This window comes from Mesocricetus auratus, unplaced genomic scaffold (assembly GCF_017639785.1).
Source record: "Mesocricetus auratus isolate SY011 unplaced genomic scaffold, BCM_Maur_2.0 Super-Scaffold_100006, whole genome shotgun sequence".
Lineage (NCBI taxonomy): Eukaryota > Metazoa > Chordata > Mammalia > Rodentia > Cricetidae > Mesocricetus > Mesocricetus auratus.
The window spans coordinates 19,043,185-19,067,582 of NW_024429190.1; the positions used below are offsets into that span (position 1 = coordinate 19,043,185).

General features: G+C 40.9%; 2 long non-coding RNA genes across 2 annotated transcripts in view; one reads left to right on the plus strand and one right to left on the minus strand.

Moving 5' to 3' along the window:
* LOC121140802 overlaps window positions 1–24,398 on the plus strand; it is a 95,317-nt gene that overhangs the window by 57,202 nt on the left and 13,717 nt on the right. The window contains exon 2 of the long non-coding RNA XR_005877721.1: window positions 23,431–23,517. This is a non-coding gene — a long non-coding RNA (uncharacterized LOC121140802). The remainder of the gene's footprint in view (window positions 1–23,430; window positions 23,518–24,398) is intronic.
* LOC121140801 lies at window positions 22,856–24,396 on the minus strand. Its single transcript, XR_005877717.1, has 2 exons — window positions 24,259–24,396; window positions 22,856–22,971 (listed from the first exon to the last, which is right to left on the minus strand). It is a non-coding gene; the product is annotated as an uncharacterized LOC121140801 (long non-coding RNA).

The window sequence follows — 24,398 nt, forward strand, 5'->3', positions numbered from 1 at the left end:
AGTAATAGCTCTGCTTGGAAATCCTCCAAGCCAAGAATAGGTGTATCCCAGGGAACTAAGATTATAAAGAAGAGTCTTGCAGGTGGGATCATATGGGTATATTAGGATTGTAGTGATGAGGCACAACAAAGCTAGGACTGGAATGCTAATGCACCCCAGAACAAATTGTTTGAACAACATAAATGTATCTGGTCATGATTCTGGTGATCGGAAGTCCAGGTGGAGAGAAAAGCAGAGTAGGTTTCTGCGGAACATCTTGAGGCAGAATCTGTGTCAGCTTCTTGTTTCTCAGGTTTATCCTTATCATTTCTGCTACACTTCTCCAGGGCTCTCCTTTTACCATCTTCCTGTTTGTCCATTTGTGTGTTGGGATCAAATTTCCTCTCAATATAAGAGTACCAATAGGATTAACTGGATGTGGTGGCATACACTTTTAATCCCAGCACTCATGAGGCAGGGACAGATGGACCTCTGAGTTTGAGGCCAGCCTGGCCCTCAAAGCAAGTTCTGGGACAGCCAGGGCTACACAGAGAAATCCTACCTGAAAAGTAAAAGCAAACCCAACCAACCAACCAACCAACCAACCAACCAACCAACCAACCAACCAACCAACCAAAAAAACCTCAAAAACTGTTTAAACAAAAAAACAAAAAAAGATACCAATGGTATCAGATGGCCACTCTACTTACTGCCTTATGACTTAATTATGCCTAGAGTGACTTTATTTACAAGTAAGGTTATATTTGAAGTGCTGGATGTTAGGGCTCCAACTTGGGAATTTCTGAGGGACACAATTGAAACCTAACATGATACAACTAAGGGTTTTATTATCAAATCATTACCACTAACAATGTGATGGTAAAAGCTGAAGTCCAAAGATGTTCTATTGTAAGGTGGATTAAGAATATGTGCACAGAATTTTAACTGCACCCTTATAAGCCACATGAATTAGAATCCCTCATTATGAGCTTTGGTTTTCATGGGAGTATGACAATGCATGCTTGGGGTTACTAAACAGGGTTAGACGCTGAAATAGCTCATTGTCATTGTCAAGTTGGTTAGATTGTCAACCTAGAAGACAACACAAGTCTTAGTGTGTCTGTGGTGGCCTTTCCATGGAGATTTTACTGAAGAGGGAAAATCCACACTAAATGTGGATAACACCATTCCATGGGATGGGGACCAAGATTAAGTAAAAAGGAAAAAAAAGGGAAGAATTCAGGTTGAACACCAACATTCATTCTCCTGTTCCTTGACTTTGACCAGACTACTCATGGTTTGCTCTCGTAGCGAGGGCTCCTGTTGTTCCTGTTTCTTCCCCATGATGGTCTGTACCCTCAAATAGTGAGCCAGCATAACCTTTTCCTTCTTAAAGATGCTTTTGTAAGATATTTTGTAACAGAAACAACAAAAAGTAACTGATAAAGAATTAGATGGGACATTCAACTTTTCTAGAAAAGGATTAGCTGTAAAACATAATAGCTGTTGGACCAACAAGCAATAGGTATCTTTGGAGTCCAAGATAAAATCTATAGTTATTTCTACAGAACTTCTGTGCAGAGTCCCTGGAAGAAACCTCAGGCTTTCACAGAAGGAATAGGAACAGAGTGGCACAGCTGATTTTCAGACCATATCACATGCCATTAGACTTAGGAAGGCCCACCACCTATGTGTATATTTCCTAGAGAGAAAACACCTTTACTCAGTTGGAACTGGCAAAATTCTTGGAAATATAATTGCTTTTGTTTTTCAGCTTAGGAGTGTGAAATCTGGTGGGGTAACCAAATGCTTTGCAGGTGGGGTGACTGCAAAAGAACAGTTTGAACCCTGGAAAATTCTATGGTCAGTCAGACTCAAAGCTCCTGGAAGATCATTTCATAAATAACCATCAAGGCGAGACACGCACCCAGACTCTTCACTTACTCACTGTGTTAATGGAAAAGGGTGGGGGCAATGTCAACTGAACTTACTGATTTGTACTTTCTTTCTTTCTCTTATTTCTTGAGGGAGATAAGCTATTTGTGAACATCTGGTGGGAGTTAGGTTAGTTCCAGAGTGATCAGGCAGGACTTACTCAAATGAGTTATGCATGGAGTCCATGAGTCTGAAATGCTAGCCAGTGTATAGACCTAGGAAAGCCTCTGCCTAATGTGTTTTGAGACAGGTGCAGATATGCTGACTGGAAACAGAGAAGTATAGATAGCCAAGTTGTCCTTCATAAGGGAAATGAAAAAGATGAAAAGGCCAGGCTATGAACAAGGGCGCAGAAAGGGATAGAGATGAGCGGGAGATGTGGTTCTCAATGTATGACAGCAGAATCATTCTCACCAACATTACCCCTGATAATGTGATCAAATTCATGGTCCCCACCCCAATTCTAGTGAATCAGAAGAGCTGGGGCTGGAGCCCAGGAAATCTGTTTCTAAAATAAACTTTCTAAGGAGACTCTGGTGGATGGTCAAGTTGGAAGGTTACTAGATTAGACATTTAAATGGGTAGATGTTACAATATAGCTAAGAAGATTTTCCTGGCAATGTCTGTAACAAGTCTCATTGTCAAACCTTAGGCAGGGATGCTGGTACCTAATGATACAATCTAGGGGTCCTACTGATAATGCACAGGGCAGCAATGGTCAGCCTAGTACTGATGAACTCTAAATGTCTATGAAGCTGACATGGAGGACCTCCATTACAGTGCCTTTACCAAACTTGTTTGTCTCTCCCAAACTTAGCTGTGTTTAGAAGGTGCATACATGCCACAACTTCTTAGGGAGAGCAAACATAAAACTAGTGACATTTCATACTAAAATGTGTTGACCCCAGTGGTTACTTCCTCATGAAATTTACTTGATCATATTACATTCAATGTTTAGTGTATAGTTCTTATAAACAGGGAAGAATTAAGTCAGTAAGAAATGAAAAATGTGTGTTGGAAAACTTCCCATAGACCAGTAAGCATATGCAGTCTGAAACTGATATATCTAGCTAGCATTTGTTATTTTCTGGAAGAAAGAGACTGGAAATACTGGCAAATGTTGATATGACTGTCGTTCAAACAAACCAACAGAAAGTAGTGTGGCACAGCTTAAGTGTAAGGGTAGAAACCAGCTGGTGAGACTAGTGTTTCTTTCCCCCATTTCAGGATCTCACCTGTGGTGGGAGGGATCTGCATTGTCCCCATCTGTGGCTGCCTAGCATCACTGAACATCCTACAGACTTCTGCCCTCCGGCACCCTGAAATTGTTTCTATTTCACATAGGGTCTCCACCACTTAGGTCTCTTACCCAGAAATCATAGGAGGGTAACCTATTTTAACCACCTTCAGATCAATTTAGAAACAATTCTTCATGCCAAAGTGTTTCAAAATATGCCCCCTCTCCCTGCCTGGCTTCTTAGTCAATTCAGACTATCAGTTCTTGCTAGTTGAATATAATGACCTTGAAATGGCTGATTATTTAATTTTTATAGCTATATATAATTTTTAGTTATTGTCTAAATTGTGCATATTTATGGAGTATGGTGATAATTCATTGCATGAATGTAGTATATAATGATTAAGTGAATGTATTCTTGTCTCAAATGTATAAAAGTAGTTTTGATTAACTTGCAGTATTGTTCATACTTATGAGGTTTAGTGTGACATTTCAGTGTATGCCTGTGATCTACACTGATCAAATCAGGGTGATTGATGTGTCCCCTCAGTATCATTGCTATGTATGAATTCTTCCTACTCTTCCTAGTTTTTCATGAATCATCCAATAGGTCATCGTGAATGATGTCCATCCTGCTGTGTTGGAGAGCATCAGAGCCCATCCCGTCTCTCTGACAGTGTTTGGTATCAGACATGCAGTGCACTCTTAGCCATGCATTTTTAACACATGTTTTGGCTGGCTCCCCATTTCCTTTTTCCTTATTTCAAAGGTGCTTTTAAGCTGCACACGATGTACATTCTATTCTCTGGAGTTAGGAATAGCACCACCACAGAAATAGTTCTTTTCTAGTCTCTTAATGCCTTAAGATTTGTAAAAAGAAAACAACCAATCAACTAACCTACCAATCAACATCTTAAATGCTTTATGAAATACAGGTTATTAACACTTCACAAATGCCTCACATGATGGTAGTTCACAATTCTTATATGTATGGCTTGTCACTTATAAAGTTTTGTGGCATGCAATGTCTAAATATGAAACTCAGCATTTCTGTCAGTGAATACTCATATACACAGAGTGCCTGTATGTACATGCACTTTAGTAAGATTAGTTAGGAAGACTTAAGTCCAAAGGTAGTTACATCTATTTACAAAAACCAGAAAAGGACCAGCGGACAGTGTTTTCCTTAGATATTCTGGCTACACACTCTCATGGTCTTCCTCCTGGGATGCTTCACTGTTCCTTATTCTCAAGCTTCCTGCAAACTACCTGCCAGCCAATTACTCTCCTCTTACCTAGTGGTTTTTAGCTACAATCTCTGTGCCTTGAATTCACTAAGTCGTCAGGGCTCCTCTTTAAGTCTCAAATAGCTGATATAAGGAAAGGAGACCTTATGTACCCCTGGTGGGAATGTGAATTGTTCCAACCGATGTGGAAATTTTGAATTTCCCTCGCCCCACAACATAAAGATAAAGCTTTCATATGACACAACTAGATCACCCGAGACTATACCCACCACAGATACTTGAACATCTTTGCTTACCGAGACTGCCGAATTGTAGAATCAGCATAGGTGTCTGTGTAGAAGCAGGGACATATATACACAAAGGAGTGTTTTTCAGACATAAAGAAGAGGGAAATTACATCATTTGGTGGAAATGTATGCAGTTGGGTGATCATTTTCTATTATGTAAAATAAACCAGACTTATAAAGACAAAAATCACAAGTCTTCTTCCATTTGTGGATTCTAGACTGTGCATGGACACATAAAATTGCATATATTTGTATGTCATATGACATGAAAGCTGACATGACACTATCTAGGAATGTGGTTGTGGAGAAGCACTGGGAAGTACACATGGTCAAATAGCATGGTATACTTGAAAGAGTTGTCACTATGAAGTGCATATGTGCAGTGGAGGTATGTCAATGAAAATGCTTGTCAGTGTCTTTACCAGTGAAGTCCATGTCTTCCTAAGAGCTCTCCTGTATCCATTAGGAACATATCATCATTATCCCCACACAAGTCTATTTTTTTGATCACATAAGTTTGATACTAACTATACCAGTGTTTATTGGGTAAATCTGATGAGCCTGCAGTAGGAAATCCAAGAAGGATTCTGCTTTCACTGAGTATAGAACTCACATATTTAATAAGTGAAACTTGTTATTAATGAGTAATTATAGACGTCATCTAATAAAGGAATCCAAACCTATGAAGTCATATCGCATGTGAGTCTAGGATAGAGTAGGATCTGAGAGGACTCCCACAAGGACGAGAAAGGGCCCCTACAGGGAGAAACAGAAATATCAACCCTGGTGTGTTGGATTTACCAATGTCCATGGTAGAAATGTTCCCAGTATGGCTGATTTCAAACTGTCAACTGCTCACTGCCTGCATATGGAATCGAGAAGACAAGTGCAGTCAGTACCATTATGCTGAAATGCACAAATAGTGGTGCAACTTAGTGAAAACAATAATGAATTATGAGTTTTGAATATTTATTGCCTTTGCTTTTAAATATAGCTTGTCTACAAGTTTATATATGTTTTTTAATAACAGAACCATTTAATAACCATTTGTAAAAATCCTAGATAGTGTTATGGTCAGTCCTCATGAGCCCATCAAGCTGTATCCAGAATAGCAATGACAACAGACCGGATATGATAAAGCATGTGTGGTACTCAGAGCATGCACAAAGGTTTGTGGTGAGCAGAAGCTTGGTGTGTGGGTAGAGGAGCAATGGTATGACTTTATGTGGAAAAACCCAACTGTGGTGAGGAGGAATTTCCCCATGGTTTCTGAGTGGCTTTTAACTGAAATGCTGTGACGAAGAAGTTGAGTCTAAGTGGGACAGGTGCCCCAACAGTTCTTCTGACTCTTAAGTTCCACTATCAGTCAAAGGAAGACTTGTTTTAGAAGGCAGATGAAGTGGTGAGAAGTGATGAATTAACAACCTAGAACCTAGAAATGGTGTCTTGCACATTTATAAATACATCTGTAAATAGATGAGGCATCTGAGGACCCAAACACTCTTATCTTCAAATTAAGAGCCTCAGGAAGCAGAGGGAAGCAGGTGTTTTTCCTCTTTCTCCCTTTTCATAGGTTCCTATTTTTACAATATCACTTCCTGCAAGTGTCAGACAATAATATCTGCTAATACATATATTTTCCAGTATCATTCTGGGAAGGAAAGTGGTAATTATTTATACCACTCTCTTTTGGTGGGAGAAGATGAAGCAGTAAACCTTGCAGCATTGCATGCTGGGAATGCCTTTCAGGAGATTCCAGACATCATCATCCAAGATTAGGAAGAACAGTACAGCTGGGAGAGAAATAACCTACCATCCATCTCTACTTCAGTTATGACTCTGGTTGTGGTTGTGGCAGTGATAAACTCCAGTATCCTCCTAAATTTTAAATATAGCTTCCTGACCACACAACTGCCTACCTCTGAGGTGCATCTGCTAATATCTCTTCTTATCTTCCCCATGGCAACAGTCCTGATTCCAAATAGCCTTGAGTCTGCCCTCGGAGCCATGCGTCACAGCTCACCTAATGACCGAGAAGCCATTCAGATGCCACCACCCTGGACATCCCTGAAAGCAGCCCACAGTCTCTTCCCTGCTCTCTATTCTGATCCTGTCCGCATCAACCTGGTTTGAGTTGTTCTTAAGAAAACATCCTTGGAGGTGGCCGAATTCCTTTTTCATGCTGTGCTAAAAAGTACCATGCCTGCTAACGTAGTAAAGCTCTCTGGGCCTCTGTTGCCTGATGTGTATTATGAGGATTAGAATTTTTTCCAGGTTAAGAAAGTGAATGCTTCATGCTTCCTGGTACAAGCAATTAATGACAGGACTGTGCCTTCTATGATTGCTGCTTATATTGGCGGCATAGCCCAACATGAATCTATATAATTGTCATTTCTCATCAATTTGCTCACTCTCTCCATCAACCATGATGTCTACCTTCTCTTGCTGGCCACAGTTGATAGTTGAACCGCCCTGTGCATGCTGTGCTATTGAAGGATGTTTTTACCATTTATAACTGCTGGGATAAAGGCTAAATATCGGGAGAGGCACTGCAGAGGTGTTCCTCTCCATAGACAATGGATATCCCTCCATGTCTACCTTGCACGCATGTCTTTCTACCAACGTTTTGGGTCTGGAAGTATATTGCCAGTGCTTACTCCTTCAAGTGAATTTTCAAAGTTATCAGATGGCTCACTGCCTCTTTAGACAATATACCTTGTTGTCTATTATTCATGCATGTTTACAAAGACATTTATGTGCTTGTATTCAGGTTGATGCATTTTGCAGTAATTTTCTCATTTCTTCCCACACACAATCACATGAAAATTGTGCCCTTCACTTGGTTCTATAATTAAGTTAACCAAAAGCCAGAGATATTAGGAAACTGGTTTCCAGTTCCATGATTTTCAAAGCCTGTACCTGGTTTGCCTGACATGAAACCCTAAGAAATCTGTGTAATGTGCTATATTAAGTCTACAAGCAAACTTATAGCTTCACTATTCTGATGGAAGGACCACCCTCACTTCTTGGGATATGATGGCAACATTAGTATTAATGTATGTTCAAGACAGAAAATTTTGATATCACCCAACCTAAGCTTTTCCTCCTTTTTGAGAGTCCAGTCTATTAAATGGGTCCAGTCTATTGACATGTTAATAATTTTCCTACATTTTTTGAGATTAGAACAATAAGTGTAGTGGACTTACCATCGAAGGCACAGCACTTTAGTAAGGAATCGGCTAGATGGCTACAATTTCGTTCACCAAGCGTCTTCTATGTTATGATGAAAATCCTAGCTGATTTGAGAAACCACCAGAAGATTTTCTTATCAGAATACCTGGCATCTGAATCAGTGCTTTTTGTTCAGGGGATCTTCCTTCTGTGGCTGTCTTGTGTGGTTCCAGGACTTTTAAGAACCTTGACTATTTCCTGAGCATAGAGACCAAGGAGAAGCCACATCAGATGGAAGCCCTGGACTGCCACTCTTGAGGATATGAAGTTGCCAGTAGAAGTATATGCTCTGGTGGCTTAAGGACAAAACAGGAAGGCAGAACCCAGGTGAGGACATCAACCCAACCCACAGCTGTGTTGACATCAAACAGGTATGCATTCCAGTGGTGCCAGTTCTTTATGTCCCTGAGCTCAGAAAATATAAGGCTGCCTCCCTTCTTGGGATCTTTCTAGAACAAAGGTAGCAACTATACCGTTTATTTTCTTTCTTTCGAGGCTTTCTGTGTACAGTCTAGGTGCTGATCTTTTGTTGTACACATTGCAAACAATCTTCTCCCAGGATACAGCTTGCCTTCTCGCTGTTCTCATGGAGCCGTTTGATGAAAAGAGGTTCACATCCTATTCCGTATTGATTGGTGAGGGTTGCCTGGAGCGCCACTTTACAAAGGGATCTGAGAATGAGCTGGCTCAGTAGGAATGAGCACCATGATCTATTGGAGACTTCTGACAATGATGAGAGCCCCCAGGTCCATCAATTCACAGTGCTCGAATAAGCTATCTAACCAGACAATGATTTCAGACCACATTTCTACCCATGCTCTCAATGGATAGAAGCCTGGGGATGAGCTAAATGACACGACAGAAGTTCCTGAAAGAGCAGAAATAATATAGACTATTAGGAGATGAAAGACACATGTTATCCCTTAAGGAGAAGATAAAAGTTTACCTTTCTAGTAAAGATGAGTTACTCTGTAGACTGAAGAATGAATGACTTTGCCAAGCAGGAAAAAATGATATGAAATTTCAGTTATAAAAAGTCAATATAGTCTAGAGTCCACCCATAGCCTGTAACTCTAGACAACAACATGATGTTAGGAACATAAAGTTTGAGGGCAACTTTCATGTTATATACTCTCATCAAACATCTTCAACAAAAAGTAAAAGGTATTAAGTAATTTTTGGAGATGACAGTGGTCTGTTAACTTGATAGTGTAATGATGGGATATAGGTGAAGTCTTCCCGTCAGCCTGGTTCCAGAGCCACATCAGTCCCAAATGAACACAGAGGAAGCTATATTAATTATGAAGCTGTTGGCCATTTGCTTGTTTTCTTACTGGCTATCTCTGACTTAAGTATTTACCCCATAATTGTAAATCTAAGTATTTTCTCTTCCCAGAGAAAGGGGTCTGGACCTCTTATTCCTATGGCGGCAACATCATGACTGACTCTGCTTCTCTTTCCCAGAATCCTCCTTGACTCCTAGACCTACCTATCTTGCTTCCCTATTGGCCAACAGTGCTTTATTGACATAAATACAGGACTTCCCCATCATCTCCTCTTTTCTGTCTAAACAAAAAGAAAGGTCTTAACTTTAACATAGTAAAATTATACATAACAGAATAGCTATCAAGCAAGAACACAGTTACAATATTTTGTCCATCAACATTCAGCAAGATTTAAAGAAAATATCACTTATCCCACCCTTGTGAGTCCAAAGTCCTATATGTAGCTTATCTTTGATCATTACTAAGGAAAACTAAAATTATAACTATCTGTCTTCAACTCTATCAAAGACCACAGAAGGATAATATATAAACACTAGAATTGACAGAGACATCTCGCTCCCTGGACAGTCACTTGAAGTTTCTCTGAAACGTTGGGGCATCCATCTTCAGCCCATAGGCCATAGTGTGTCTGGAAGACTTCTCAGCAAAGCAGGAAATTTCAAAATGTCCATTTGCATTGGCAGTCTGTCATTCATTTCTCTGTGTCCTGCAGAAAGTTTCGTAGACTCTTCCATGAATCAGGAACCCTGAAGAACTGTTTGAGTTCAGCAGTCACTTTCCTGTGGGTCCTTCATGTCCCGCTTATACAGCAATAGTCAAGCAGTCTAGGCAAGAGCAGTTTCTTTCCCAAATGGCTAATCTTGTCATGTTGAAAGCAAACTCCACAATGAGTTTCTTCGATACCCATCTTCCTCTCAGATGTGACAGGAGCAGACATTTCTCATTGTCAAGAAAAACCCTAAACCATTTTAAATGCCATTTTCTGAAGATCTTTGAAAGGTTTGAAGACTGTCTATCTATCTCAAATCTATCTCTTTTTATCTAGAAAATCTAACTAACCTAACTATAAATTCTGACTATTGTAGGTAACTATTTATAATCTGTATTTAATTATGTATTATGTTTTAAAAGGTTAGTGTAAACACAATACTTAATCAAGAGGAGGAATATACATATCACAAAATTGACCTTGAATTTGTATCAATAAATGAAAAACCATACCAGTACAAAGTATTTATTTCTTTACCATAATTCCCCTTTTACCTTCAAAAAGAGATTGGTTGTGATCATTAACAAATTATAAGCAACCCCATTTAAACAAAAACAAAGATTTATAAACAATATGGGAATTTGGACGTTGCTCATTCCAAACTGCTTCTGCTGGATAGGGGCACAGTTCATACCATGGGTATCATGACAAAACTCAGAAACCTGTATAAGTCCTTATTTTCGTGGTCTGTAAGGCTGCATCATCTTAGCTGTCTTAATTGTTAGAGCACCTGGCCCACTGCTTCCGGGGGTCTTGGTTTATCAAACCACAGAAGCCTGGAAGGAATCCACAGCTTTCCATTTTCTGTGGAAACATAAACAAAAACTCTTTTCCCAAGTAACCAGTCCTTATATTTAAAGTTAGAGGTCAAAGCATTTTTGAAATATATAAGTTGGATTAATTCAGCAGCATTTATGATCAAGTGCATTTTAGTTGTTCCTTCCTTAGCCACTGAACAACTGAAAAACACAATAGCATACAGTATCCAGACTTTCTGTGTATTTTCCATCTTTATGTGGCTTATATTACTCTATTTACTTTACTTTAATTTATTTTTTCTCTGAGACAGGGTATCTCTTTGGAAATCTACCTGACTCTGCCTCTGGAGTGCTGGGATTAAGGGCATGTGCCACTACACCCAGCTACTTTATTTTTGTTTTTTCCAGTATCTTGTTTCTTTTACTCTCCTAAGTCTACTAATATTTTTCTTCATCTGAATCTGACTTTACTGTAAATCTTTATGTTTTTCTGGCCACGTGTCTTGTCTGCTAAAAACCATGGCTGTTTAAACTGCAGTGTTTCCAAGATGGTGGGCATAAGTTTGACTCCAGCTCATCTCCTCAGTCTCTGCTGACATCCAGCAAAAGCTGCCAGCTTGGAGATTTGGTCACTGCCACTTCCAGCTGTACGTACACACCTTTCAATTTTTAGTAGAGCCTCTTTTAAAAGAACCTTGCTTTTTTTTTTTTTTTGCTTATGCTGAGTCAGAAAGACTCCCTTAAGTGAGCCGTGTGAGTCTCTGCCTGTCACTAGCAAAACAGAGCCCACCTGAGAAAAATGCTGCTACCAATGCTCTCCGTTCTTTTGTTCTAAAATTCCTTTTAAGCTCTTGTCATTCTATATGAAAATTCAATGTCATTCCTGACACCAAATGTTGCTGCAACGATGAAAGCCACACTTGTTGAAGGTATAGGTAACTATTTATTGTAGAAATTACAAGAGAAAACGGGCAACCCAGATGAGTCAAGTCTTTCGCTACTGAACTGGAAGCTGAAAAGAGGGCAAGAGGCTCTGCTGCTTGGTCTCTTATTCTTTCCTCCATACACGCCTCTAGCCATGCCCAAAAGTGGGCCTGGCTAGTGGCATAGTTCACCGCCCTGTCTCTAGTCATGCCCAAAGTGGGTGTGTTTAGCGGCATGGTTCTGCCCTTTCGTTATCACATCCATATGTGTCTCTAGAGGGCCACGTGGCTAATGGCAGAGTCCTAAATTTCCCCCTACAATGGAATGTCTACAAGGTCATCAACTTGTATATATTAAGCACATTGCATATCAATTATAGGTCAAAAACTCTATTTTAAACATGAAAATAGTTCATGAAATGTCAACAAGCAGTGGTTGAAGATCCTGGTATATCTGTGACAGCACCAGCAGCTTGACAAACCTTCTCATTTCAAGTATGGCGGCTGTGGTGAGAGAGGAGTTTAGAGAAGTGGGTGACTGGATATTTAAAAGATCAAGGCAACGGGGATATGATGCTTGGTTTCATCAGCCTGACTTTATTTAGAATCGCTTAGGAGACACACTGTGCGTATCTGTCTTGGTGTTGACAGGGAGAATTAACTGGAATGAAAACCCCGAATGTAGATTTCACCTTCCAATGAGCAGCCGAAACACAGAAGTCTGAGAAAAAGCAGCCTGAATGTGTCTTACTATTTGTTTCTTTTAGAGAATGTAGCTACTGCTGCTGCTATGCCCAGCTGGCACCAGACTTCAGCTTTTTTATGTGGACTCAACACAGGCAGCACCCCCTGCTGTTTCCCTTTTCTCACAGCCAGATATTTGGGATTGAGCCAGGAAGGAGGACTCTAACACTTCAGAACCTAGCATGCTTGCTATTAGGCTGTCTGTGAGTCAATGCAGTTCTGCTCCATCCACCTTCTGCCCCAGGTCCCCAGACTATGTGTCAGTCTTCAGTAGAAACAGGCTGATCCAACTGGGCAACCTTGATCAATGGTTAGGATTCTTGGAGGACTCCACTGTTTGTCTGTGAAACAGAACCTTCCTAATTCATACAGTAGATAGGAAGCTTTACGCAGAGGACTGGTGAAACACAAACACTATGCTACACCTCCAACATCTTCTCTAAGTGTTCAACAAATAGAGTGGTTGCCATAGTGATGATGGTGGTGATTATGATGTGTGCTGACCTCTGGTTCCCTGGGAGTCATACCTTAGTGACTTCACTATTCCCCCCTGCTCCAGAGAGATGAGTGTGTGTGTGGTTTGTGAGGAAGCAAGGCACTGGTAAATACAACAGTGCAGGGCCAAGGGAAGAAAAGCCGAGGAAAGAAGCACAAGCCAATTAAATCCTAATTTTAAACTTCCAATGGCTCTTTGTGGCTTCAGGAGAAAGGCAATTATATGATTATAATGTGAAGACAGTATGCAAATTAACTTATCTTGCCCAAACTCTGTCTCTCATACTGACATAAATTTGGGAGGGGGACCTATTGGATGGGATGTTCAGGAAGCTGAGGGGCAGGGAATGGGAGGTGTAAATGATCATGTTTCATTGTATACGTGTATAAAAATCTCAAGAATAGAGAAAAATTATAGAATGAGACCATTTTCATGTCATAAGACCATATTTTGGGTATGATAAATTGAGAAAAAAATCTGAAAATGACCTTCTCTCTGGCTATGTTTTTTTTCTCTCCATTTCTTTATAGTGCTATAGTATTTCACACACCAGTGTTTTGTGTGTGTGTGTGTGTGTGTGTTGGTAATTATTGGTCTTGCCAAAGAGACAAGAAGCTCCTATAGGGTGAGGACTAAATGCCTGTTTCCCTTTTGTTTTCTGGTTCCAGATGGCAAGGAAGAATCTGTTTTTGAAACAAATAAGAGTTGACTCTAATGAAGCCTCTCAGACACAGGATCTGTAAACAGTTCTCAAAGGGCAAACATGAAAATGTAGTGATTTAGCTTTGGAGTAAACAGAAACAAAGCAAGCTTGTGAGTAGAAAGGAGATATCTGTGATGTGTAGTCGATAGTATTGGTTGGTGGATACGAAAGCCTCCAACCACAGTTTTAGAGCAGAAGACTACAACGGAGGGAAACCTCCCACTCAGGACAATGGAGACCACCGCAGAGACAGATGCCAGAGGCAATGGTATCGAGCTACTGTGTTTAACACAGCTCAAAAGAGAGAATCTGCTCTCTAAAATGTGTTTTCCCTTTATATCTTGTCTGCTTCTTTCAGGTTATTTTTGGTGAGTCGACATTAGCCTTCTAACAAAATGCCAATTAAACCAACTTTCAGTTGGCTGTGTTTAGAAGATTCAATCCAAAGATGAAAGTGTATTAGCTCTGAAGTCAGTGTAGATGCCCAGTTCTAATGCTAGTTGGATAATGACTGAAATTCTCAGTTGTTGCCACTGGGGAATAGCAACATATAAACTGGAAAAGGCCACTCTCCAAGTAATGCATGCATCTCTCCTGGGCTCATTTCATTGTCTTGGAGATTTCTCCCTTTTCTTTTTGCCACCAGTTCTTTCCCCAACATTAACTTGTCTTGCCAGATGCCATCCGGCATTCATGTTTGTAGTATAAACTGACAATATGCTTTCGTCTGTGCTTGTATTTTGAGTGTTTTGTGTGACATCAGCTTTTGCCTATTTCTGGGAATCTGAATCCAGCTCCTTGGCACCTTTCACATTTGTCTTGCAGGTGGCTCAGGGTGGAGTTTCAGTTTACACTTATGGTTTGTTTTTAAAAAAAACAACCTCAAAGGGGATCAAACCAAGCTTTAAAACCTGGCTCTGCACATACCAGAGCAATCAAATTCTGAGTCTTACCGTTCTCGTGCCTTGCTGCTCTTTGTTGTCTGCCTGCATTTCTTCTCTTCCTCCTTTGACTGGTCCTCATCTAGTCTACTGACTCATCAGGCCTCATCCTCCTTGTCCCATCTGCCTCTCTAAACTGTTCTAACACTAAACTATCAGTCTCTCTTCATGTGTCCCGACACTACCTGTGGACATGTTTTTACACGGTGACTGAATACTGCTACTCAACCAGGGACACACTGATGTAAAGAGACAAAGAATACATCAAGTACTTGTCCAGCCTGTTACTGGAAAATAAATAGTTTAAAATAAGAATACAGAGACAGTCAGGTAGTTGTCTCTATACATAGTTATTGATTAATGCAGATGATGAATTGTGGTAAACTATGGCTAGTAAGATGGACAGAGGGATAGAGGTAGATGTATTATTCAGAAGTAAATATAAGGGATATATCTCAGAGGCAGAATTATGCAATAATTTAAGACCAATGTAGATGAACCCTTTTCTATTTTTCAAATGACCAGTTCATGTAATTTCTCAGACAATTTTAAGGGCATCCATCCTAAATCACAGGTTTCCCTCTATAGTGTACTGAAAAGGTAGAAATCCAAAATTTTGTTGTTGATGCTCAAATGAACAAGCATTTAACTTTGAAAGTTGTTCGAAACTGACCTAGTCTGGGGCTAATATAAGAAAATAAAATGCTTGTGTCGACTGTCTTTAGGAAGATGTTTTAAGTGTGGATAGGTGGTAGGAAGTTTATCAACTGTGCCAAACAAGAAAACACATGATACACATTGGTGGGTACCACATGAACTCACAATAGGTCTAAAAGGGGATGCTGTTTCCTGGCCCTTGTATCTTTCATACTAAAAATCGTGCCAAGGAGTAGAAGAAGGTGTTGCCATAACTAAGCTTCCTGGCACTGTCCTTATGGCTTCTTTAAATCTTTCGGGACCAGAGTTGGCGTCCTTGTAGTGAGGCAGTAGTGAATGCAGCTGATTACAGCCACTTGTCTGAAGACAGTTCTGTTTTCTTAGGGAGCAAACAGGAGATTTCTACCAACCACTAAAATGCAAAATCAGATTCTCCTTGTGCTGCACTGATAATTAGATATGGAATTCAGAGATAGGCAATAAAGCACTCCTGAAGGCTGGAGAAGGCTACCTGAGCTTGGTGTGGCGTATATCCAGCAGGTCTAGGACCTGAGAATACCGAAAAGTAAAGAATGAGGACTCAATCCACCAAGTTTCCTTGAGTGCTTGGGAGTTGATAAAGATCATATAAAGGTAACCACATATTCAAAATTGTCATCTTTATCAAAAATGTCTGAATTTGACTTTGTACCTGTTATTATTATCTATACCTATTATCCAATATCACCAGTGTTTGGCAGGATGATTCTGTACAAGATGGAGAGCCCCTACCTTGCCTATATATCAGACATTAGGCAGGAAACTCTATAGGGTCCTGAGCCGAGGAACAAAGGGTGCCAAACAGTGGTTCCCATGACTTCATAGACCCTGCTGCAGTCACTTCCTGTGCCTCACACCCTCACGGGCTTCGCTTCTGACATAAAGTCTCCTTTTTGTCCTTATTCCCAGTAAGAATTGTTTCAGGGATTTTCGGTCTTCTGTTACCTCTTACTGCAAGTACCTCATGTCTAGGTTTCTTATCGATGACATAGTTCCTTTAGGGGATCTGGTAAAATGCAACCTTCTCAGTCCATTTCCCGGAGGTATTTGCCCCTTTCTATCTCACTAGGCTGCTTCTTTTATTCTCACCAGACAGGTCTCCTTATGTTGAAATTGGCTCATTATAAAGGGCTCATGAGAGCAAGCTGCTTGTCATATTTGATCTGGGCTGCTCAGAGAAGCACATAAACTGCCTCTCACCACTACCTCAAGTAGCCCCACCTGTCTGTAAAGGACCATTCAGGCTTAGAGATGCTTACTGGTGGTTTTCAGTCAGAGTCAGCTTCTGGCTGCTCACTCAAATTGACCATTGCTTTGCATCCATCAGTGACCATTCCAGCCTAAAGCTGGAAAAGTGACAGAGTCTATCTATGGATTCATGTGTAGCATTTTGGGTTGCAGGTTAGGTTGCAGATATATTCCACAAAGGACTGGTTCTAAGGTCTTCTTCCCAAACCAAGCTGTATGAGCACTCCATTCATCATGTCAAATGGCATAATAGTTAACACAACTTATACAATCTTTGTATATACTTTAATTTATATACAATATCTAATGTAATGTAGATGCTATGAAAGAGCCACGATACTGTATTGTTTATGGAATAACTGGGAAGGAATCTGTGTTTTCTTTTAATTCCTTTTCAGCCAAGATTGTTGGAATTAACATGATGGAGCCCATGGATACATTCAGCAAACTGTTGGGTCACAACACACGTACAGGCTCTGGCATCAGACAGCTGAGTATTAGTTTCTGCTCGGTCTGTCTTGCTTAGGTGACCTTGAACCAGTTGCTTTTGTGGAAGAAGACAACACAGGTGCTGACAAGTGGATTTGTTCCATGGAAACAAGTTACTTTCATCAAAGCACCATTCCTGGCATATGGAAGGCTTGGTCAGTGGTTGTGCTTCTGTTTGTCACCTAAATTACATCCCTGGCCAGATCCAAAGCTTTGTTTTCTGCATGGCCCATAACATCTGCCAGGGCCTCCCACTCAGCAGGTGCTCAATTACTCTGTTGACTCTTGGTAGGATTATTTTCCACAAGAAATGTCACAAGAGATGTTTTGGAAAAGCACACAGAGGCAGGTCTATTTGTAAAGCTGTCTGAGGACTAAGGGGACAAAGGAGAGGCTCGAAGGGAAGTTTCCCGAACACTCATTTGGGAAACATTTTCTCAATATCTAGTATGTGCTAACTACCACTCTCTGAGCTCCAGGGATGCATCAGAAAGGGCACAGCTCCTTTTTGCATGGGATGTGAGGACAGAGACATGCAAGCCAATGGCTGTGCCAAGGCAGGAGGGCCGAAAGGCAGGCAGTGCACATGCCCGTGTCTGTGCCATCTGTGGAAGGGAATGTCCTGGACAATTATAGCCTTGGGATTAGTCAGTGGCCCCTATTTCTGTTTCTGTGTGCTGTACCAGCGATTCTGAAAATGAGAATGGTGTTAAAATTGAAAATGGAATTAGGTCTCTTGGGAACAAGAGCAGAAGTGGTTTGGGGAGAAAATATCCAAACTGTAAAAGAAGAAGCAGAGATTGAGTCATGATTGTTGATTTCTTCAGCTCTCAATACAATCTGAAAGAGTTCCAAAGACGTACCATTTGTTTTCTTACATAGTTCCAGCTGGTTAATTGATAAGAGTGCTTCAATCCTCAACAACCTCTTATTAAAGCACAGCATAACACTGCAGAGTGTCTGGCAGGGCCTGGGGGAGGAGCACATTTTCTTGCTTCCAGGTCCTTAGTCAGGACATCAGGACATCTAGTCTTACCTGTCTGTCCCCACCTGCCATTCAGTTTCCCATCTCTTCTGTCAATGTGTTGCAAATAGAACAGTAAAATTAAGATACTTTTCTGGTTAAAATAGGCTTAAATTGCCATCATCACTAACAATATTAGAAAAGAAAAGATACAGTTAAGCATTCTGAAAATTTACTTGTTTTGCAAGTGAGTTCTGATTTTCAGTAAATCTTACACATAGGGCTGGCTGTGTTCTTATTGAAAGCTGAAATGGACACAAGACCATTATATAAAAACGGGTTCTACCTCTATGTACTAGCAATGAGCCACCAGAAAACTAATAAGGCAATTCCATTCACCACAGCAGTAACAGTAACACAAATATTAAGAATACATTTAATGTGAGTGCAGGGTTGGATTGGAACATTGTTGAGGGAAAGGAGGGATGAACAATGCGGAAGAGAAGAGTGGGGTGACTGGGAGGGGGAGAGGCAGGAAGGACCAAAGGGTAGTGAGGAGGATTATCGACCAAAATGAAAAATGCTGACAGGTACCACATAGAAAGCTATTGCTTTGTAAGCTAATTATATTAAGAAATCACAGAAAGATCTAAATAAGGGCTCCGGTTCCTATGGGACAGTTCTGTAAAAGACTAAAAGGGGAATTCAGATTCTTTGATTTCAGACCTTATGCCAGCCCTTCTGGACTATGTGGTACTGGGGTGGTGACACAATGGAGAACAGTGAGTGGAATCAAGGGCACCACTGACAAGTACTATTTCCCAAGAGGTTTAAGGTGTGCTTTCCTTCCAAGTACAGCAGCAAGAGCAGGACAAGTCACACATGGGAAGATGTACTTAAAAGTCGTATATCTGAAATACACCAAAACTTCTGTTTGTCGCTTTTTTTTTGTAACAAAGCACCCGACAAAAGAGACTTAGAGAGGAAGGGGTTTATTTATTTATTTATTTTACTGAAAATAGATTTTCCCCCCATATAATCTAGTCTGAATATGGCTCCCCTCCTCTATCTCCTCCCAGATCCTCCCTTCCCACCTAAATCCACACCCTTTGTTTCTCTCATTAGAAAACAGACAGGCATCTGAAAAAATAATAAAAAAATAAAACAAGATAAAATAAAAATTAACCATCCAGGACAACAACAGCAACAAACAGAGGAAAAAAAAGTCAAAGAAAGAGCATAAGAAACACATATAGATACAGAGACATATGTTCACACACATGAAAATCCCATTAAAACAAAATCAGGAACCATAATGTATACACAAAAGGCCTGGAAAGTTTATAAAAAAATAGAAGAAACTCCAAAGGTGCCATTGAGTTCATTTTGCATTGGTCATTTATTGCTGGGCTTGGGATCAGAGCGGCTCCATGGGAGGGTTTGTTTTGACTAATGCTTTCATGACATCATGATGGGAAATCACGGCCAAAGGAATGAGAGGAGGGTAGTTACATTGCATTTGCGGTTATGAAGGGAAGATAGAGAGACAGAGGGAGAGCAATACCACAGGTAGGGGCAGGGGGCATGAGCACAAGCATGTCTACAGATGTGCTGGTGCCTACACATGTGCTGGTGCTCAGCTTGCTCTCCTTTTTATTCAGTTCAGATTCTACCCATGGAATGGTGCCATCCACACTTAGGGTAGATCTTCCTACTTTTATTAACTGAGTTTGGAAAAGTCCAAGTGGTGTAGTGTGTGACTCCACTTATAAGGAACAGGCAAATTCAGAGAGACAGAAAGACTCATAGCTACCTGGAAGGAGAAGGAGGAAAAATGGGAAGTGGATGTGGGAGCTCTTAATGTTGGGGGGTGATGCAGGTGTTCTCAAATAGTGGTACCCAGATAGTGGTGATGGTTGCATAGCTCTGGGTATATTAATATCCACTGACTGGCAAGGTAAGTTTTATGAATATATTAATTATATTTCAATGAAGCTGTTAGTCAAAAGCAAAATTGTTAACAATAGAAATTATTTGGGACCACAGTACTGGGGATTCCTTCCTATCTGTGTTCACCTTGCCCTAAAATCCAGAAATCATTACCCCACTTCTCCAATATTTCTGTGCATGCTAGGAAATTTGAGTAGCCATTACTCTAATTGCACAGTCCCATTCTACAGTTTCATATTACAGTCCATTTTCTTGGGAGCCGGGGTGGGATGTTTTATACCACTAAGCACTTAGTGTTCATCTCCCCAATTGACTCCCAGGGTTATAATTGGCTCCATTTTTCCCAGAAACCAAATCAAAACCCAGGAAGTAAACAGAAATTCCGTAACTCATAAAACAACTCATAAAAGAACTAAGACCAGTCCAACTTCACAAACCACTTTCAATTCTTATTCCATGCTGAGCCCATTCAGAACTAAAGCCCACCTCCCTGCAATTGCTGACTCCATGCTCTCTCATAACCCTGCTACCTGTGAGTTTCCCACTTCACTTATTTGGAGATGTTTTCTGACCGCTCTAGCCTTTTCTTCTGCACACTAACCTTCTCGGTCTCCATTATTTCTTCCTCAGGTGTTTAAGTTATTGTCCTGCACCCATCCTACATGTGCTCTAAAGGGAAAGCTCTGAAGGCATTCCCCCAGCCATGCTGCTTCAGGCACTTTAAAATGCATGCTTACCTTCTTCAACCTGGCTTAAAGTCAGGCAATTTTGGCAAACTGCCTCTAAAAGCCTAGAGTTCAGATAGGTTAAGGTTTTTCCCAAGATAACCTAGCTGTAAAACAGCAGATCCAGAAATGAAGTTGGGGTCTTTCTGCAATCACTAGTGACTTGAATTAATTTGCCTATTAGGAATTCCTAGACTTTCAACACTGGAGACAAACAAGGATTGACTCTGGTCTCCAGTGGAACCCTACTGAAGAACTCCCATTCATAAGCTCCTGGGGGTTGTAAATCTTAGGGTGTATGACAGTTTGCAACCAAGGGTATTTGTTGTAATTAGAAGTCCTTAAAATTTTGAAGGGCTCTTTGTTTGCTGGGCGAGCTATTTTCTCTTGAAAGGAAAAAACAAATCTTTTACTCAGCATGGTTTGATGTCACTGTTTTTCTTACCACAGTGAGGTAGTGTCCCAGAGAGAGCATTCCTTAGCTTCTCATTCCTTTCTCCCAGGATTCCTTCTTCGCGGGGTGCCTTTTAACTGCAGCAACTCCAAAGAAAAAAAAGCAGTTATTTTGATCAAAGCATAAAATGCATCTTTCATTCTGAGACATATTTCCCCCCCCCCAAATATCTGGAGTGCTGGGCAGCCCTCCTTGCTGGAGAGGCCCAGTCTTTGGCTAAACACACTGGTTACACCCAGTGGTGGCTAGAAGCTCTCTCTGCAGGGCAGGGCTCTGCCAAAGGAAGGCATAAAGCTTGCTTTTAATGAGGCAGTTGGTTCGGGCTGCACCAGGTCAAACCATGGCAAGTAGTCAACAGAAGGCAGCTTTCCCATGACTTCCCTGGAAGCAATTCCTGCTCACCAGCAGAGGTCACAGGAAGAGCTTTCATGGGTGATGTAGCTGCATCTTCAGTCCTCAGTTTTACTTTTAACGGGAAAAGTGAGAAATGGAGGGCAGAACAAGGGTGTGAACAGCGCCATCTGTGGCAGGTAGATGTCCAGGGAGAAGAGGAAAGAAGCCCTCCCATGGAGTGCTTTGAGAGGCCAGAGGGCAGGTAGTGAACACCCTCAACATCCTTTTCAGTGTAGACTGAGCACCCCTGATGGCTGCCTGTGTAGCAAAGGGCTTCTCCAAATTAGGGATTCTTGGCTGATAACTAAAACAATTAAGAGCAAAATGTGAGATTTGGAACACTTTTGTTCAAATATTATGAATAAGTCATACTCAACCCATAGAATTAGCCCTGGTGGTAAATGATTTTAAACAACCTCTGTCTGTCTGTCTGTCTGTCTGTCTGTCTGTCTGTCTGTCTGTCTGTCTGTGTGTATGTGTGTATGTGTGTGTGTGTTGGTTTGATATGAAAAGTTCAAACATCAAGATTTAAACTCAGATCTATGCCACTCCACATATTTGGCACTAGGCCTCATAGTTTCACCATCTCATAAAGGAAAAACTCTTCTGTGATTCATGTTTTGTGATATTTTTCATTTCTCCAAACCACTCCCTCCCCTTTTTCTAAAACTCTTGATCTTAACCCTCTAATGGGAGGTGAAATCTCATGATTGGCACCGCTCATTATTCATTCAAGCATTTACGTAGCAAATGAGGTAAGTTCAGAGACACAGCAGTGAAAATGTAAATGAAATCCTTGGCCCCACAGATGTGTGTTATTGAGAAGAGATCAGAATTAGACAAAGGCTTCTACAGCATACCATAGCTCAGCACTGGGGGCTTTGGAGGAGTTGAGAGCAGAGGAAACTGTGGCCCCTTGGGTCATGTGGTTAGAGATCCCTTCTTTGAGGCAGTGACTTTTCAGCAGATCTGAAAGATGCATGAGAGTGTATCCCAGGCAGAAGCACCTGCCAGCCTCACTTCAGTAACTGTTCTGTGGAGGAAGATTACGGTGTAAGTGCCACTGTTTGCTGAAGAAATGAGCAGTGTTTGGGGAATCTTTGTTCAGTAGACGATGCCTTGGATCTAGATGTAGCACCATAGTTACAAGATAACTATGCCTGCTGTAGAGAGGTTCTGCCCAGCAGTGATTCACTGAATTAGTTCAATCTGAATGAAACCTCCTTTCAAGTTGTACAGTTCCATAGAATCATGAGATGATTCTGGGTTTGCTTTTCTATAAGGAGTCATTATATAAGTGTTTATGGCTTCAGGAGCCTTGGGATTTTTTTCTCAAGGACTCCTGCTTGTCTGGGAGGCTTTAAAGCACCCACAGCAGCAAGTTGAACAAGCCAGTCTGATGTGGTCCAATAAAACTTTATTTACACACAGGTGTAGGTGCCTGGTCCTGGTTTATGGATCTGCCTCTGGAGGGGTTCCTTTGGTGTTGTCTGAAGTCCGCATAGACGTCTGTTCTCTAATGAAAAACAGCTGTTAGGCTTTCTTACTTGTTTCTGGCTCTACCCCTTTGCTTTCATATCTTCACCACCACTATCAGCTGCCTGCCTGCTCCAAGCCCAGACTTTCTAATCTAGGTCCCCACTTGTGTTCTACACTGGACAATCTACAGGCAACCATATCAAGGTCCATTCTAAACAACTAACAAGGTTCTAAGGAGAAAAATGAATTAAGAGGCAAAGAGAAGATGTCCTCCAGCCCTAAGAAAAACTGTTCATACTGCAGAAATAGGAACCTCTTGAAGGTCCTGAAGGCTCTTGGCTTTCTGATTCTGTTTCCCTAGGGTATTAGCTGTGTTCTGAAGAGCTTGGGATTCTGGGTAAGGACAAAAAATGAGATTGCAGGGCATAATCTCAATCAACTGAATCACACTGACTGAAGCTTTGAAAGAAATGTTACAGCTCTGCTTTATCCACAGAATTTCAGGAGGACAGAAATCTACAACTGAGTTACCACTACCAAGGTGTTTCCTGTCCAGTGTATGGACTTCTACCTGAGTGAATGGGTAAGATTGAAAATTGGTGACTTGATGATAATCTCAGGAATAGCAAAAGCCAGCCTTTTGTGTCACATAGGGGGTTATCAGACTATCACACTGCACACCTGAGACAGGAATCTTTCACAAGCTACTTGGCCAAACATAGTGGTCTTGGAAAGATTGTTGATTATGCAGAAAGTCTGACATTTGGTAGGAAGTCATAGTTTCATCACCTTCAGTGTGATAACAGGAAGAGCTGACACTGAGTGTTTATGAAAATTTAAAGAATGATGAAATGCCTGACAATGTGCCTGATACAGTGTAGGTATTCACTAGTATTGTCCTTTATGAAAAAAGATAAATCATATTAAATTACAAGAAAATTTTATTTAAACTACAGAAAACTGAGGAAACATTGAAAAACTTACACTACAAAATTAAAATAAATGGTTTTCTAATGAATTCCCTAGAAATTTTGACTCCTACTGTACTCTGACACCACACTCCTTCCAACAGAGTCTTCTCCAGTTTTTGCTTATTAAAGCTAGTCCACTGACTTCACAGGATGGAAGCTTAACAGGACATTGTCCATCTCCCTTACTCTACTTTCACCTAATCTGAATTTACTACATAATAAGGCTATGGAGCTTTATGATGAAACAAACTATAAATGGAGGATGTTCTGTAAACTCAAGGGTCAGCTTCCTCAATACCACATTCCCAAGACACAAATTGGATCAGGTCATCTCTTTTCCTCTTATAGCTCACCCACAACTTTCCACTGCCATCAGATTACGCTCCATTCTTCATCAAAGAGCCCAGCCCCCATGCTTGTCAGCAGGCTCTAGGAATGGTTTCAATAGCCCACCACCTTACTCCTACATAGCAGGGAGGCACAGAACCCCTGA